Source organism: Silene latifolia, chromosome 7 (genome assembly GCF_048544455.1).
Source record: "Silene latifolia isolate original U9 population chromosome 7, ASM4854445v1, whole genome shotgun sequence".
Classification (NCBI taxonomy): Eukaryota; Viridiplantae; Streptophyta; class Magnoliopsida; order Caryophyllales; family Caryophyllaceae; genus Silene; species Silene latifolia.
Genome location: NC_133532.1, coordinates 52,201,345 through 52,219,524, shown reverse-complemented (window position 1 = coordinate 52,219,524; position 18,180 = coordinate 52,201,345).

Below are 18,180 nucleotides of genomic sequence, written 5' to 3'. Positions count from 1 at the left end.
TCTCAACGGGCGCTTGGCAAGATGGACCTTAATCCTCTCAGAGTTCGATCTCAAGTATGTAACTCTGAAGGTTATAAAGGGGCGCGCCGTTGCCGAGTTTTTCGCGGATAATCCCATCAACGACACCCAAGAAGTAGGTACATGGTCATTTCCAGACGAGGATATACTGCAAACTAGTGTAGACTCTTGGGACCTTTATTTTGATGGAGCATGGAATCTAAGAGGATTTGAAATAGGAGTGTTGCTCATTTCTCCAAAAGGTGAGCATACACCATTCTCTGTCAAACTCGACTTCGAGATGTGTAGACACCTCAAAGTTGTCTACTAGCCTTACGGGTACCCGATGATGAGGCTCAAATTTAATGACTACTATGAAAATTGACACTGTTATAATTTATGGCTATTTACGCATATTACCCGAGAAATATACAAAAATAACCATTCTATCATCCAGTCCACTTCGACAACTTACTATATTTATGACTCATTTATTTAATTCTAATAATTACTCTCTCCGTTCAACTCCCTTTCGCATGTTTGCTTTTTGCACGGGTATTAGAGAGCGGATTTAAAAAACTATAAAAAGTACATAGGGAAAGAGAATGGTGGGGCTAAAAATATTTAAAAAATATAAAGGTGGGGTTTTATTGTGGATTAGTGTGGGGTATGGATGACATTTTTTGTAAATATGGAGTGTGAATAAGGATAGAATAATCATTTTCTTTGCCTAAAAAGGAAATATGTAAAATGGAGTTGAATGGACGAAAAAAGAATACATGTAAAGTGGAGTTGAATGGAGGGAGTATACCTTTATAATAACTTGACGGCACAAAACCGTAATATGGAACTACACTTTTTAGGGTATGATTATTGGTAAGACTCCCTACAGTCTTAAGACTCTGCCACATCAGTTTTCCACTAACTTTTATTATTTATTTATTGTTCAGACTCACCTCAGACTTAACTCAGACTTTATACATTATCAGTCAGACCCACCTCAGACTCTACTTTTTCACTTTACTTGAGAAAATGTGGGGTTTAAGAAAAAAAAAAGAACAAAAATAATATAACAGATGCCTTTCTTTCATTGGATGTCTTCTTTAATAGTGGGGTCAAGACTCATATAGAGTCTTAAGTTGAGTCTTGGATTTCCAAGACTCAACTTAAGTCAAGACTTTATTAAGACTATGATAGATTATTGGTAGTCTTGAGTGAGGTTTGTCTTAAGACTCACCAAAGTCTAGTCTCAAGACTACCAATAATCTTACCCTTACACGTTGTGCTCAAAATGGCAATTAACCACAAGTGGGCCTAATAAGCAAGAATTACGAGGGGAACCATCTTTCTATTCATGAAAAAACCTTATATTTAATTATTAGTTGGTAACAACTACTTCCTCCATTCAACTCCACTCTACCTATTTCTATTTTTTACACTATTCACAAATACACATTCAATCTCGATTTTCTCTCAATACATAAGTGAAAATATATTCATGTGAGATCTTGTTTGATTCGTCTTTACGAGTACATTAAAAATATCTAACTTTTATAATTTTTGCAAATACGTAGCTAATGATATTTACCGCGTAAAACACGCGTTGGCGAATGTGAAAAAGCAAAGTGGTAGAGTGGAGTTGAATGGAGGAAGTAATAAACATATAGAACAAGGGAAAATAAGAGAGACGTTGGATAGTGGAAGGCAATTGTATTGCACGCAGAAGACAATTTCATCTCTTTAGTTTCCGATTTTCATTGGAGCTCATTTCAAGAGTATAAATACAAGACCATATGATACCTTTGCAGGACACAAAAAAAGAATACGAGACTTACCCACAAAATATACAGTCAGTCAGACGGAGATACGAGACACACAAATATATCGAGATATTCCAGATACACACAAGATCCGAGCCATAAATCCTATACTTTCATAATCCCGTCTCAAATATCCTATCCCGGTTTCAAATCACACATTCATAAAATTGTCCCAGTTCATATAAGCGCATAAGAGCCGTTAATTAACGACAAAATCGAAATTCATTTATAGTCAACATCCACATAGGCCCGAGGGTACCAATTCAAATAAGTTTTCTTTACTCTCTTTATTTCAGTCTTTTATTTATTTCTTTATTTATCGTATAATTGTATATAAACTAACCCATTTACTTGTCTTTGTATATAATTTGTATCGTTTTTCCTTTTCTTTGTCTTAATTTCGTCAAATATATAATATTATAAATAAATTGTAGAGGTCGCCAGTTTGATGGGCGGTCCGGGTGCCTAACACCTTCCCTGATCGTACCTTTACCCCCAAATCTGCAATCTTTGGTTCAGATCGGAGTGACGGATCAGTCCCCATTCCAGGGATCAAAAGGGGCTTTTCCGTTTAACTTATTTTTGTATGTTTTTTATTTTATAAAACCTACCGGCTACTCCATACTATTTACTTATATTTCAAAAAGGATATTTTTGTAGGGTAATATCCGTATAAAACCCCTTAAAATTAAGGACTATAACGCAATTTTAACATGTGATTAATTGTCATAAACGAAAAACAAGAGAAACGATAAAAGAACAAGAATCAACCTCGGGTCCTGTGAATTTCGGCCTAAGAACAGAAATCAATATAGATTTCCTCCTAATTGTTGCACCCAAGATCGTCTGAGACTATGCCCCTTGTGCTAGAAATTACTCTCTAATTGCCTTGCAATATTGAGAGAGCCTTTTTGTGAGTTTTGATGTGAGATCTAGAATTTCAGAGAGAATGCCTCCAAAACCCTAATTTTTGTGCAAAATGACAATGATTAGGTCAAAAGGAGAGAAGGTCTCTCCTTTTGTTTCACTCGTCCAAACCGTGAGCTCAAGGGGGGAGTGGGCTTTCCACTTTCTCCTTATTTAACTCGCGGTCCGACTCGTTTTGCTGAAAGTATATGACGGGTTTTAATTATAAATCGTCACTCGTTATCGGATAATAAAATATCGACTAGTAACATGAATTAGTCGACATATTAATACTTGTCCGATAATGACAATATTGTATAATTAATTAAATTCAATATACATTAATTAAATATAATCGTTTATATTCAATTTACGAATTAACCGCTTAATTCACCTTAGCCAGTATTATTTAATCCGTATTAAATAAAATATCTCAACATCGCGTTTGACTAATTATTAGTCAATAACTCTGACTAACCGCTTAGTCATATTAGGCATCAACATGACTGTATTTTCATACCGTCACATCTCTCAAACGTATCCTATAGGTGTGACTTTTAGGGACCAGTTGATCACCGCAATCAGTATGACAATAACGTCAAACTTATCTAGCAAGCCAACCGTTATTGATAAACGTGGACCAACTGATAATAATACAAAAGTATACCCTTTGATCCTTTTAGAGATTTATATGTCATTGCACTAACTGTGGAGGACACCAGCCCCAACAAGCTCCCACTTGTCCGTACAAGTGTATGTGCAATAACGTTATCCGCACTAACTGGAGGACACCAGCTCCAACAAACTCCCACTTGTTCGTACAAGTGTATGTGCGATAACCGATTCTCATATCCATTTAAAATTTCTCCCACTCAATGTAAAACAATTTGCAGATTCGTATCCGCAAAGGTCGTATTTTACAATCGATCTGTTTCAAGAGTGGTTTCCCCGACTAGAGAGTAACTTAACTGATAAAACGAATCCGTATTCGAGCATGGCCATGCATTTCGATTCTGACTCCTCAAGTGGCCCCGAGAAATATCGAGTACCTGATAAAGCCTGAATATTTCCTTCAACTCGACTCCTGCCGATCTAAGCACAGCATGAAATGACCCAGAAACAATCTACTTGGCCCCCTGTTACGGATGACCGTGAGAAAGAAACCAAAGTCACCCAAAATCTGCCTTAATCTCAAGAGACAGTCGATAGTCAAAAGAATCGACTCTTAGGATCACCATGGAGGTCCTATCCACGACCTGGCACCGAATGTTATAAAACATTTAGGACTCCATGTCGATGTCACAATTGTGTCCTACGAGATATCCGTATAACTCGCCTCGTGATTGGTGGTCAACCGTTTGACTTATGGCTCGTTGAACCCACCATCAACCAACGTCACAAAATAATTGCCAGAGTTATCAGCTCACGTGGGCAATTAAGGACTAAAAATATAATGTTTGTTCAGTTCACTTTGTGGTGTTCAAAATTGTCGTACAACTCCACATGAAAAACAAAATATATAAATATCAAAACGATGATGTTGTATAGAGTACACAAGAAAATGAATCTAATCCATAAAAGACTACTACAACTCAGGAACACGTTTAATTCCCATGGAATTAACATGCCCTTTATGCTTATCTTGTCGTAATGGTTTAGTGAGAGGATCTGCTATATTATCATCTGTAGCAATATTTTCTATCACTACCTCCTTTTGCTCCACGTAATCTCGGATTAGATGAGCTTTCCGTTGTACATGTCTAGACTTGTTGCTAGACTTAGGCTCCTTAGCCTGGAAGATGGCACCTCTATTGTCGCAATAGATGGTGATCGGGTCATTCGAACTAGGCACTACAGATAGTCCTTGTAAGAATTGACGCATCCATATCGCTTCCTTTGCAGCTTCAGACGCGGTATAGTACTCGGACTCAGTCGTAGAATCTGATGTAACACTTTGTTTGGAACTCTTCCAGCTGACTGCAGCGCCATTAAGAGTAAAAACAAATCCAGACAGAGATTTCGAGTCATCTCGATCCGTTTGGAAGCTAGCATCTGCGTAACCGCTTGCGCATAGCTTTTGCTCGCCTCCATAAGTCAATGCCCAATCTTTAGTCCTCCGTAGGTACTTAAGAATGTTCTTGACAGCCATCTAGTGTGATTCACCTGGATGCTGTTGGAATCGACTCGTCATACTCAATGCATATGCCACGTCCGGACGTGTGCATATCATGGCATACATGATTGATCCTATAGCCGAGGCATAAGGGATCCGTGTCATGCGCTCTTTCTCTTCCGGTGTCTCTGGTGCCTGAGACTTGCTCAAATGCACCCCTGGAGACATAGGAAGAAACCTCTTTTTGGAGTTAGTCATGCTGAATCTCTCTAGAATCTTGTCTATATAAGACTCCTGACTGAGAGATAACATCCGACGTGATCTATCTCGATAGATACGGATGCCCAAAATTCTTTGTGCCTCACCCAGATCTTTCATCTGGAAATGGTTCTTCAACCATACTTTTACCGAAGTTAAGAGAGGTATGTCATTCCCAATCAGGAGTATGTCATCAACATACAATATTAGGAAGACAATCTTGCTCCCACTCGACTTGAGATATAGACATGGTTCCTCGACCGATCGAGTAAATCCATTTTCTTTTATCACTTGGTCGAAACGATGATTCCAACTCCGAGAAGCTTGCTTAAGTCCATAGATGGAACGCTTAAGCTTGCACACTTTCTTAGGATGTACATGCAGGATCGATGAAACCTTCGGGTTGTACCATGTACAACTCTTCCTCCAAATAACCGTTTAAGAAGGCGGTTTTCACATCCATCTGCCAAATTTCATAGTCATGAAAAGCGGCAATCGCTAAGATAATCCGAATGGAACGCAGCATGACCACGGGTGCAAAAATTTCATCGTAGTGCAAACCTGGCACTTGGGTGAAACCTTTAGCAACTAGTCGTGCTTTATAGATGTCTTGTTGACCTTCCACAGAATGCTTTATCTTGTAAAGCCATTTGCATTGAAGGGGACGAACCTTAGCAGGCAAGTCAACAAGATCCCATACGTTGTTCTCATACATGGAGTCCATCTCGGATTGCATGGCCTCAAGCCATAGCTTTGAGTCGGAACTAGTCATGGCACCTTTATAGGTTGCGGGTTCACTACTCGTTAAGAGCAGAATGTCATCTATGTCATGTTCCTCGACCATACCAATGTATCTGTCCGGAGGAATAGAGACTCTTCCCGACCTCCTAGGTTCCTCAGGAATACTAACCGCAGCCGGGATTGAAGGAATTGGTTCCTCCAATGGTTGCTCGGTATTTGGTTCTTGAATCTCCGACAGCTCGAAGGTTCTATTACTCTTCGCGTTCTCGAGAAATTCCTTCTCTAAGAATGTCGCACTGGCCGCAACAAATACACGTTGTTCGGTTGGCGAATAGAAGTAATGACCAAATGTTCCTTTAGGATAACCTATAAAGTATGTCTTGACCGATCGCGGGCCGAGCTTATCCTCGTGTCTCCACTTGACATAAGCCTCGCAGCCCCAAACCCGTATAAAGGACAAGTTAGGGACCGTTCCCTTCCATAGTTCATATGGAGTCTTTTCAATGACTTTAGACGGACTTTGTTAAGTATTAGAAGGCGGTAAGAAGAGCATAACCCCACAATGAATCGAGGCAATACGGGGTGACTCATCATGGATCGAACCATATCAAGTAGTGTTCGATTTCTCCGTTCGGACACACCATTCAACCGAGGTGTTCGGTGGAGTTAAGCGTAAGACAATCCCACAGTCCTTAAGGTGTTGATCAAACTCGTGTGAAAGATACTCTCCACCACGGTCTGATCGTAGTGTTTTAATCTTTCTACCCAGTTGGTTCTGTACCCGATTCTGGTATTCTTTGAATTTCTCAAAAGACTCACTTTTATGCTTCATCAAGTAGACATAGCCATATCTACTTAAATCGTCCGTGAAAGTGATAAAATACCTATAGCCTTCTCGTGCGGTGATTGACATAGGTCCACACACATCCGTATGTATGAGTCCTAATAGGTCTGTAGCGCGCATTCCAACACCTTTGAAGGAAATTCGAGTCATCTTACCAATGAGACATGATTCACACGTGCCAAATGATTGAAAATCAAAGGCCGAGATAGCTCCATTCTGTATGAGCTGTTTAACGCGTTTCTCATTAATGTGTCCCATACGGCAGTGCCATAGATAAGTTTGACCTTTGTCACCAACCTTTAACTTCTTATTCATTACGTGCAATATTTGGTGGTCCGATCTAAAACATAAATTCCATTCATGGAGACCGCCTTGCCATAAATCATATTGTGTAATGAGAAAATGCAGCTATTATTCTCTATTACAAATAAAAAACCAAGTTTGTCAAGTGCGTAAACCGAAATAATGTTTTTGGATAGACGGGTACATAATAGCGATTATATAAAAATAACTCAAATCCGCTAGGAAGTGGATCACATATGTTCCCCTCGAGACGGCAGCCACTCGTGCTCCATTCCCGACACGCAGTCCACCTCACCCTTTACGAGGGATTCGATGTTTGAGCCCCCGCACATGATTGCATAGATGAGAACCACAACCAAGTATCTAGTACCCAAGTTCCGTAACTTGCATGGTTAATCTCAATCATATGAATAAAAGTAGAAGAAGAAGAAGACATACCAACAGGAGTAACGCGACCTGCTTTTATGTCCTCATGGTATACAGGACATGTACGCCTCTAATGCCCAGTCTTGTGGCAATGGTGGCATTCCATGTTACCGGTCTTCCTCTTTGTCGCGCCTAGTGAGGTGCTCGACTCACCAGGCCCACTCTTACCTGATCCCGACTTCTTAAACTTCGGCTTGCCTACAGCTAGGTCTGCCTGAGCTTTGCCCTTACCCTTGCCCTTGTTTGACACAACGAGAACATCCTGTTTCAGGCTCCCACTAAACTTCATGTCCTTCTCGGCATGCGACGAGAAGGGAGTGTAGTGCATGAGGACTTTTCTTCAAATCATTCATATAGTAATTGGCTCTAAAGAGCGCAAAACCATCGTGGAGTGAATGAAGCATGCGGTCAATCACGATGTTCTCACTGATCTTACAATCAAGTGCCTCCAGTTTCTCGACATTCTCAATCATGCTGAGAATGTGTGGGCTAACCGGTTGGCCCTTCTGGAGTTTCGCCTCAAAGAAGCGACAGGTATGCTCATAGGTCACGATTCTCGGTGCTTTCGAGAATTCCTTAGTGAGCGTGGTGAAAATCTTGTTTGCACCTTGGGCTATGAAGCGTTTCTGCAAATTGGATTCCATTGCAAAAATGAGTACGTTCTTTATCGCACCCGCTTCCATGACGAAATCGCTATACGCGGCGATCTCGTTAGCTCGGCCCGTGGGGCCTGGGTTTGGCGGGATGGGCTCGATCGGATATTTGAGCTTCCGTCGGCAATGGCGGTATTCCATAATGCCACCTCCCGATCCGCGAAGTTTGATCCATCATTCTTGATCGAGTAGAGGCGATTCATCCGATTCATGAAGATCCGAAGCCAGGACTCACGGTCCAATGTGGCACTTGGCATTGGGTCGTTCATACGGCCAGCCATTTTGTTATGCGCAGTTTAAATGATCGTGATCTACACTGAAAAAGAAAGGAAAAACAAAACGAAATAAGCAACTCATCGAGGTGATTTAAGTCTATTTAAAATTCATTTTAACGTGTAGACTCATTGCACTTGTATAATCGATCTACCTCAAGAATTATACAAATGATCCCAAGACTCAATTTCTGTAAATTGATAAGCCTACTGTTTGGCTAGTTCTACCGTTAGAACTCTCGGTCGATAGATTTCCGTAAATCCTATCTATAGTCCACCATAATCACAGGATCGTACGAGTGACCATAGTGTTGAGATAAAATAGGTCAATCAGTTCCAACTTACCCGACGTAGAAGGGGTCATATTATGCCTACCGACGAAGAAGGGATTCATTGGAGTTTGACCTATAAAGACTATTCTCAATTTTTGGTTATACGAGGAAGATCCCATCAACTTAGTTTTAATTCATTTTAAGTGAACGAAAGTCTAGCATTACGTGTATGAATTAACTTAGGTGATGGCTTATATATGATCGTGTGACATCTGTATGTCAAAGAAAACTAACGCGTAACCTCTATATGAGTCAGTTTTCATGCAAATATTAGGTGGTTTGGTTTTAGGCGGAAAATGATGCAAACTATCGTTACGATGAAAACATAAAAAAATGCAAAACGTAAATAAAGGTCCTAGTGTGGCCTATCCTAGTAAAAAAAACATAATATAACTTTGGAATCCACCGTTGGACCCGAGAAGCCTGTCTTAATGTTCCATCTTGGTCCATGCAGTGGGAGTGAGCATCCGATTCTCCATCTTTGGTCTTCTCAAAATTACAATTTAAAATTTACAAAATATAAACCTATTTACATTCTAAATTAAAACTGTAATTACAAGGAAAAATCCAAAACGGAGATGTGAGATCTCAAAATACAACCAAGACCGTGTTCCATCATTACGGTAACACGTTCTACTAAGGCCACACTAAGTTACAACCGTTTGTAAAATTAAATACGTAATAAAAACATTCATGGCATTCAAAAGTAACGATAAATAAAAAGAATGCATCAACTAAAACAAAATTTATTCATGACATAATTCTGTAATTATGTTAAATTTATCCAAACCACCTTTTAACAATTAAAATTATGTGACAAAACCGCTTCTATCAACTTAATTTTAATTCATGACAATCCGTTACTTTAAATCGCTTTAAAATAACTAAATGGTACGTGAGCGAACCGTTTCACTATCAAGCGAGTGTACAACATCCGTATAATGTACATTTTATGGCCACAAAAAAATAAAACACGAAAAAAAAAAATTTCCAGCGGTTCATTTCAGCGGCTCAACCGAGAGCATATTTCCTCTCGAAATCGATTTGACAAAATAAAACCAATTGCAATTTTGACATTATCCGTATAAAATTAAATCTACAATTGATAAAACTTTAACATATTGCTATAAAGACCGATTATAATAACAATATGCAAAAACAAATCGCAAACAAAACCAATCGATCGAGACACTAACAGTCCTCGATCGACTGATCAGACATGAACAGTTCGGCTGACTGTTTACAACAGCATGGAAAAAAAAATTAAAATTAAACAGCCGTGTATAACAGGTCACGGTTTTCAAGGCAAAAAAATATCGATTCAAATCGTTTTATGAAAATCACGATGAAAAATTTACGTGGCCTCGCTCTAATACCACTTGTAGGGTAATATCCGTATAAAACCACTTAAAATTAAGGACTATAACGCAATTTTAACATGTGATTAATTGTCATAAACGAAAAACAAGAGAAACGATAAAAGAACAAGAATCAACCTCGGGTCCTGTGAATTTCGGCCTAAGAACAGAAATCAATATAGATTTCCTCCTAATTGTTGCACCCAAGATCGTCTGAGACTATGCCCCTTGTGCTAGAAATTACTCTCTAATTGCCTTGCAATATTGAGAGAGCCTTTTTGTGAGTTTTGATGTGAGATCTAGAATTTCAGAGAGAATGCCTCCAAAACCCTAATTTTTGTGCAAAATGACAATGATTAGGTCAAAAGGAGAGAAGGTCTCTCCTTTTGTTTCACTCGTCCAAACCGTGAGCTCAAGGGGGGAGTGGGCTTTCCACTTTCTCCTTATTTAACTCGCGGTCCGACTCGTTTTGCTGAAAGTATATGACGGGTTTTAATTATAAATCGTCACTCGTTATCGGATAATAAAATATCGACTAGTAACATGAATTAGTCGACATATTAATACTTGTCCGATAATGACAATATTGTGTAATTAATTAAATTCAATATACATTAATTAAATATAATCGTTTATATTCAATTTACAAATTAACCGCTTAATTCACCTTAGCCAGTATTATTTAATCCGTATTAAATAAAATATCTCAACATCGCGTTTGACTAATTATTAGTCAATAACTCTGACTAACCGCTTAGTCATATTAGGCATCAACATGACTGTGTTTTCATACCGTCACATCTCTCAAACGTATCCTATAGGTGTGACTTTTAGGGACTAGTTGATCACCGCCATCAGTATGACAATAACGTCAAACTTATCTAGCAAGCCAACCGTTATTGATAAACGTGGACCAACTGATAATAATACAAAAGTATACCCTTTGATCCTTTTAGAGATTTATATGTCATTGCACTAACTGTGGAGGACACCAGCCCCAACAATTTTTTCAGGGATCTCACAGTGGCGACTGGTAGGCACAATACTAGGTGTCGTAAATGCTAGAATTAAGCTACCAAATTAGATATTTATACAAAACATGACTCTACACTATGCACTAAGAATAGTAGTAAAGGGAAGTAAGGGTCGAACCCAAGAGAAGGGATTAAGACTAAAAGCTTGTATTAGACTAATGAAAATGAGCAAAGCACAAGACTATGCACAAACTATGGTTATTAACAATGGACAACAATAGAGACACATAAGAGGAGAATTGACATGGAGAAAACAAGTGACAAAATGAAAGAGATGTGATTTTTCCTATGAAACAAGGTAACAAACACTTGGTATGCAAACAACAATAATATGAGATGAAAACTTGGTATAATCCTACAAGCTTCCACTTTTCTCAAAGTATGACTCTTTTTGTGGACAAGGCCCTCGGGAACTGCGTCCGCGGGATCCACACTAGGCATAATCGACTCGAGGTTCTTTCGAATCGAATTAAGACATATTAGAGTCGCCACCAAGTTTTTTGGGAACTTGGAACCGTTCAAGTCAACTTTACACCTTTCATCGAAAAGCATAAAGCCAATCGACTACGAGTGATTAAAGATAAAGACTTGTACCCTATATCACTCGATTTGAATGACTCTCGTAATCCAATGGTATTTAGACGGATCCACAAACCATAGATCTTGAGTAAGGGGTGAGGGTACGTGTTGGGAAGCCCATAAGGACACCCAACCCCGCCCGTCGATAACGGCCTCTACTAAGTCAAGTGTCGGGTTTCAAACAAGGTCATAGCTACTACGATGTATGATATGCAAACGTTGTTTTAACCCTATCATGTGACAACAATTTCTATGTCGTTTTAGATGCAACTAAACTAACTTTGTCAAAGTTGTAATTTAGCATGTGGGTTGATTAATCTATCAACATACAAAACAAAGCAAACAAGGCTTAAGGGGGAATGGGGGAGCCGTTGGGATCTACCTATTACAAACCAGGCATTTCATGCCGACACAACAACAAATTAAAGATACAACTCGATCTAAATACAAATGCTACATACAAAACAATACACGACAACACACACGGCCGTTTGGCCTAGAAAACCGTGCACATGAGGGGTGGCCCACGGCTCACATGACCCACGGCCTTGGGTCACTCCTCGTAATGCGTGCTCGCGCTTAATCTCATCGAATTAGACATAGGGCTACGCACCAAAGCATGCATTAGCATAAACCGGGCCATGTTGCTTTAGACAACATGCGGTTTACTACGCTCCTACAAGCATTGGGGAACAACCGTCTAACCAAACAAAACTAAGGTTTTTTTTGAAAAGGTTTTGACTCAATAAAAGAAAACTAACTCGAAAATTACAACTCGATAAACCAACGATAAATTACAAACAATGAAACAACGAGAAAACAAACGGTATAAAAACAAAACGAGAAAGGTAAAGAAAACGGCCACCTCACGGCCCAAACCAACGGCCACCCTCACGGCCAAGACAAGGTCAACCTAGTCCCTAAGTTAGGTTCATTAGTTAGATCGAATGATTGCGAAAAGGGATAGGAAACAAGTTAGAAAACGAGTTAGAAACAAAGTTGATTGATTGTCGCGCAAAGGCGTATTTCACACGGCCTAAAGGGTCCAATTAGGTCAGATATCATAAGATTAACGCTTACTCGTCGAGTGTTAATAGGAAGGTGCTAATCACGCACTCCTATGCTAGCGAGAAATCAGGTGATAAGAAAGATGCGTTCAATTATTTACAGAATTGTTAGTTGATTTTAAAAGCTATGTCGATGCATCCTAATGTGTCTAATTAGGTTATTAAATTAATTTAAAGTCATCTAAATACGTCATAGGTTAACAACCAGAGGTTAAACTAACATACAACGGGTCCTAGGGTATGTCGATTTGGCCGAAACAATAAGGGGGTCGAAAGCGAAGAGCGAAGTTAGAAACTTGTTTTATTTATGCCCTACCTTGAACACGAGGATATGTAAATGAGACGGGGGTGTACGACCGACAGAAGTAGCGGTTTCTTTTCCCATCTCAAGTCAACGCGGGTGTTCATGGTGGTACTTTAACTCATACTCGGACTAACTAGTTTCATAGTTAATTTAAAACAAACGATAAACAAACGAAAAACAAACAAAAAAAAGACAATAAAAAAGGCATAAAACAAACGAAATAAAAAAAAGGAAAAGAAGAGGATTTGATGCACCCTCAACCTACATGTATCGTTGACACCGTCTTGGGTCGTAATCGATGGTAGATTTTATCTCGAGAGGCCGTCGTCGACGAAAAATAAAGCAAACACGCGTTTTGGAAACTTTCTGGACAGCGATTTTCAAACGATGATATCTCCCTCGTTTCACGACGAAAATTCGATTCGAAAGATGTTTTGAAAACTAGAAAGAGAGGAGAACAGGAATCTTAAAGCAACCCCTGCTCATTTTGGGTTATTGGGCACGAAAAACGAGCACAAACAGAACTGGACAGACAAGAATAAACCGCGAAAACAGAGTGTTATTTCACTCTGTTTTTCGAGGGATTTCGTGTACTCTCAAGGGCAATTTGGCTCGTAAATATTTGTCTAATGTGTAGATGGATGTTATGTGGTTAATTAGGAACAAGAAACTCGAATTTTTATGAAGGTTTGATGGAGGAACGAAAGGGTTTTCGAAGAGGACACACAAACAGTTCAGTTTGTGTGTCGGTTTTGTTTAGGGTTTTTGAAGGGTGTTTAGGGTTTGTTTCTGAGGTTTAAAGCTTGTGTGTGATGGTTGGATGTATGGAGAACTTAGAGGAATGAATGTATGGTGAAGGGGTGGTATTTATAAGGAGTTAAAATAGGTTAAAAGAGAGGGAGAGGCAATCGGGCTTGCTGAACATAGCTGCTGTCCAGCAGCTTTTAGGGGGGTTTCTAGGGTTCGTTTTGGGGGTTTTCTTGGTGATTAAGCTAGGATAATATGGGTAGGATACTAGGGTATGGGTTAGGGTTAATGGGTACGGGTCTTGGTAGTGTTTGGAGCGGGTTTTGGGCTCGAGATTGAGCTGCCAAAACAGGGGGGCTGCTCGTTTGTTGCGGGCTGTTTGGGGAGGTGTTTGGGATGGAATTTTGGGCCATGGATAGGGGGTTCGAACAAGGATGGATGGGTAGAGGCTTGGGTTGGTTAATGTACTCGAGATTCGTGCCAATTCGTAAAGGAAACGGGCTCAAAAACCGAGCTAAAATAGAGCTCAAAAACAAGTGTTCAAAACGAGTTCTTTTCGATTTTCAAATCGATTTTTCAAATCAATTAACCCATTAAAATAAATGACTTTTCAAATCAAATATACTCATAAAATGATTTTTCAAATCAATTATTTATTTTATTTTCAATAAAATAAACTTGGGAAACTAAATTCAAAATAAAATAAATTGAATTTACCTAAAAAACCATAATTTAAATATCATTTAAATTAACAAAATGAACTCACTAAAAAACATTAATTTAAATATCATTTAAAATAATAAAATGAATTCACTTAAAAAAAACATTAAATAAAATACTTCATCGACGACGCCCATTCTACCTCGTAAACGAGCTCCAAATAATGACAATGACAACTAAAGAATACATGTGTCCTATCATCATCGGGTGTTTGTCGGGTTCTCTATAAATTCCAATATCGACGGATACGGGTATCTACACTTTTCTCTCCAAATTCATTTACCCAACAACAATCCTCAAGCAATTGATCACCACTATCTAAGCCAACAATGATAATCCTACTTAAACTACAATTTCCAACACTAAGCCAGGTAAGAATTTTAGCCAAGAGCATGAAGAGCACAACCAAGAGGAAAGTAAATGGGATATCAAAAGTGTTGGAGTAAGTGTCCCCGACAATAATGCGATCACAATTGTCGATCATGATGATCACATGTTTAAATCTCATATTAAGAATACATGAGGGAAAGTAATACTTCTTAGTCAACTGGTCCACACATATTAGTAATGATTGGCTGACTAGAGTTTGACATTACTGTCGTGCGACGGTGGTGACCAGTTGATCCCCTAACGTCATACCTATAGGGTAATGCTCTTAATTGATTATTTAATTAATCGTATGCTGATACGGGTTAATTAAATTCCTTAAAATTGACGAGTGATTTTGTGAGTAAAAGTACGTATCTTATTGTAATTTGATTAAATAAGATTCGGTGTAAGTTATCGTATTGTTTTATTACTTAGATTATTTTATTGTTTATGCAACAATTAAAAATAGATTGAATAATTTATTATAAATACAAGTTGTTGTAGTTTATAATTATATGACCCATTTTGGTACAAGTAATTATGAATTACTAATTATTTTTGAATGTGACATATTTAATTATATGATGATTTTTAATATGTTAAAAATACATTATAATGTAACATGTCAAGTAACATGTCACATATGTCACAATATGACAAGAATAAAATGGACCTCCATTTTATGGGTAGAAACCGGTTTTAGTGGAGGGAGTATTTGGGTTGTGTTTTTATATTTTAAACAATTAGAAACACAATGATAACCTACCTATATGTAGCCATGCAAACCTACTCTTCTTGGGAAAAAAAGTTGACTTCATGCATTGGCTTCCCACTCCCCTCCTACCCGGTTTCCCAAATAGAAAATAAAGGATGTTTTCTCTTATTTTTATCATTCTACTCCGTATAAGATTGAAAATATACATGTTGTATTTTTCTAGTGTTGCATAAAAATTACTCTACACTTTGAGAAAGAATAAGAGAGCAAAATCTCACAAAATACCTCCTCTTGACCGAAATTTTCAAGAGCAAAATACAAATTATTTTGTGTCCATTTTAAGGTAGTTTTTATTAATACTAGTTTCATATTAATTTAAACTATTAAGGGTATTATCTTGGTACAATCCTTGGGGAGAGATTCTATACTTGAATCTTGTTCATCCATATGGAAAGCTCAAGAACTAAGTAAGGTAGGTGACCTTACTAGTGCCCAAATATCCGAAATATCACATGTGAGGAACCGATTTTCTCCTTACTCTTGTATTTGTTTTGCATGCATAAGATCTAGTTATTATTTTATGACTAAATAATCACATTTGTATGAAATGTATAGAAATGGAATTAATGAATCCCAACAAAAAGAGCATGTCTAAGCCAACAAACCCAATGATACAAACAATTTCTACTCACAAATATTGATACTCTAAGCCAAGATAACAATAATATGAGATGCTTCAACAAGTTATCACAAAAGTAAGAACTTTGCAACAATCAAGCAATAGATGAATATTAAAGAGGAAAGGGTAATTACTTCTTACAACAAAACATTCATCATGACATTCAAACTTAGAAATTGAAATAAATGAAAGATTAGAGAGTAGAGAGTCAATACAATGATAAAGTTGAAGACTTGAAATGGTTTACACCAAGCAAAGAAGGATTTAGCCTTCAATAGTCTTCATAAACCCAAAATACAAAGAAAGATTAAAACTTGTATCAAAAAGTCTTCTAAATTATTACAAGATTCAAACCCTAAAATGATGAGATTAGATGAGATGATATGATGTTCTAAGATGATTTCAGGTCTTCAAACTCTTGGGTATATATAGGGCTTCACGAAAACCTAATAAGATTTCCACTTAAGAAGCCCAAAAGAGGATTCGAAAGCCCCGTAAAACAGAGTTGCGCAGGCTGCGCCAAAATTCTTCTCACCTGCGCAATCGAGTGCAGCTGCGCCCCTCGTTTGCATAGCCTGCGCTTGGACTCACAGTTTGGACTTCTAATTTCCAAGATACTTGACTTCTTCAATTGTTCTCATTTCTTCTAATCTTCATTCCTCACTTCTCCCAGCTGGATATTAGGCCACATGTGAGCCGTTTGTGCCTTGTCTTGACCGTTGAAACGTTCTCCTTGACCCTCGGGTTCCGTGCATCAAAGTCAATTGTAAAATCGAGGTAAAATGGACAAGTTGCCACATCATAACCGATTATCAAATACTAGGAAAAGCACACTTAAAGACCCATATTTAAAAGACACGAGGGTGATAAAATCACCCTCTTAGACCGACACAAAACATTACTATCAAACACCCCCACACTTAGACTTTTGCTAGTCCCGAGCAAAACCCGAAATAAGCCATTATGTAGTTTACAAGTGAGTGTAGGAGTGAATGATCACTCTTCCCTTACCTCTTCCTTCTTATATCTTCCTCTTAAACAACCACCAATTAAAAAAAGAAAACTTGACTCAAAGTTGACACAAACTCTTCACTCGCTCCCCCGCCTTATATCTCCCTCAAACAAGGACACGACACACCACCAACCCGACTCATCACATAACTCCACCCTTCTTATATCACCAAGGTAGTAATGGTCACTCTTACCTTATCCCAAGGCAATAGCAAAGTGACCTCCCATCCTCCTATCAATCACAACTCATCACTACTTATAACACCCCCTTATCACTCCATAAAAATTTAAAGATCATGTTATTTGGTTGGCCAAACACCCTTAAGAATCAACAACTCAAGTAGCCAATCGGAAAAACCACCGATTTGAAGCAAATTTTTGTGACACAAAAAAAAATTAAGTCCTAAAACTAGCCTCCTTCCAAGACCCCCCTTATCACTCCTTTCTTGTCCCTCCATATTTTTGGTGTTACTTTTTCAATTTTTTTTTTTTCATTTTTTTGTTGAAAATCCCTCATTTTGCCTAAGGTGCCCTTTCGGGTTTTCACCTTAGCTTTTCCTTTCCTCTCATGGTGGCTCGCAACTCAATTTTTCATTTTGCCCAGAATGCCCTTTCGGGTTTTCATTCCGTCCTCGGCCACCTTCCCAATCTTGCCTTAGGTGCCCACCCTTGTGGGTTTTCACCTAGCCGGGAATTTTTTTTTTGAAACTTGCATTAACAAAAGAAGTATTTTTACATATGTTACACTCACTCACTCCCCCACACTTAAATTTTACATTGTCCTCAATGTGGAGGAATGCCAAACTCTTCAAACATTGTTGTGGAAGGGGCCCGAGCCTTCACCTTGCTCATATGCCCCTCAGTTTCCTCTTCTTCTTTCTCTTCTTTCCTTTTCTTTCTTTGCCCTCTCATGGGCGTTGTTCACTTGTTGT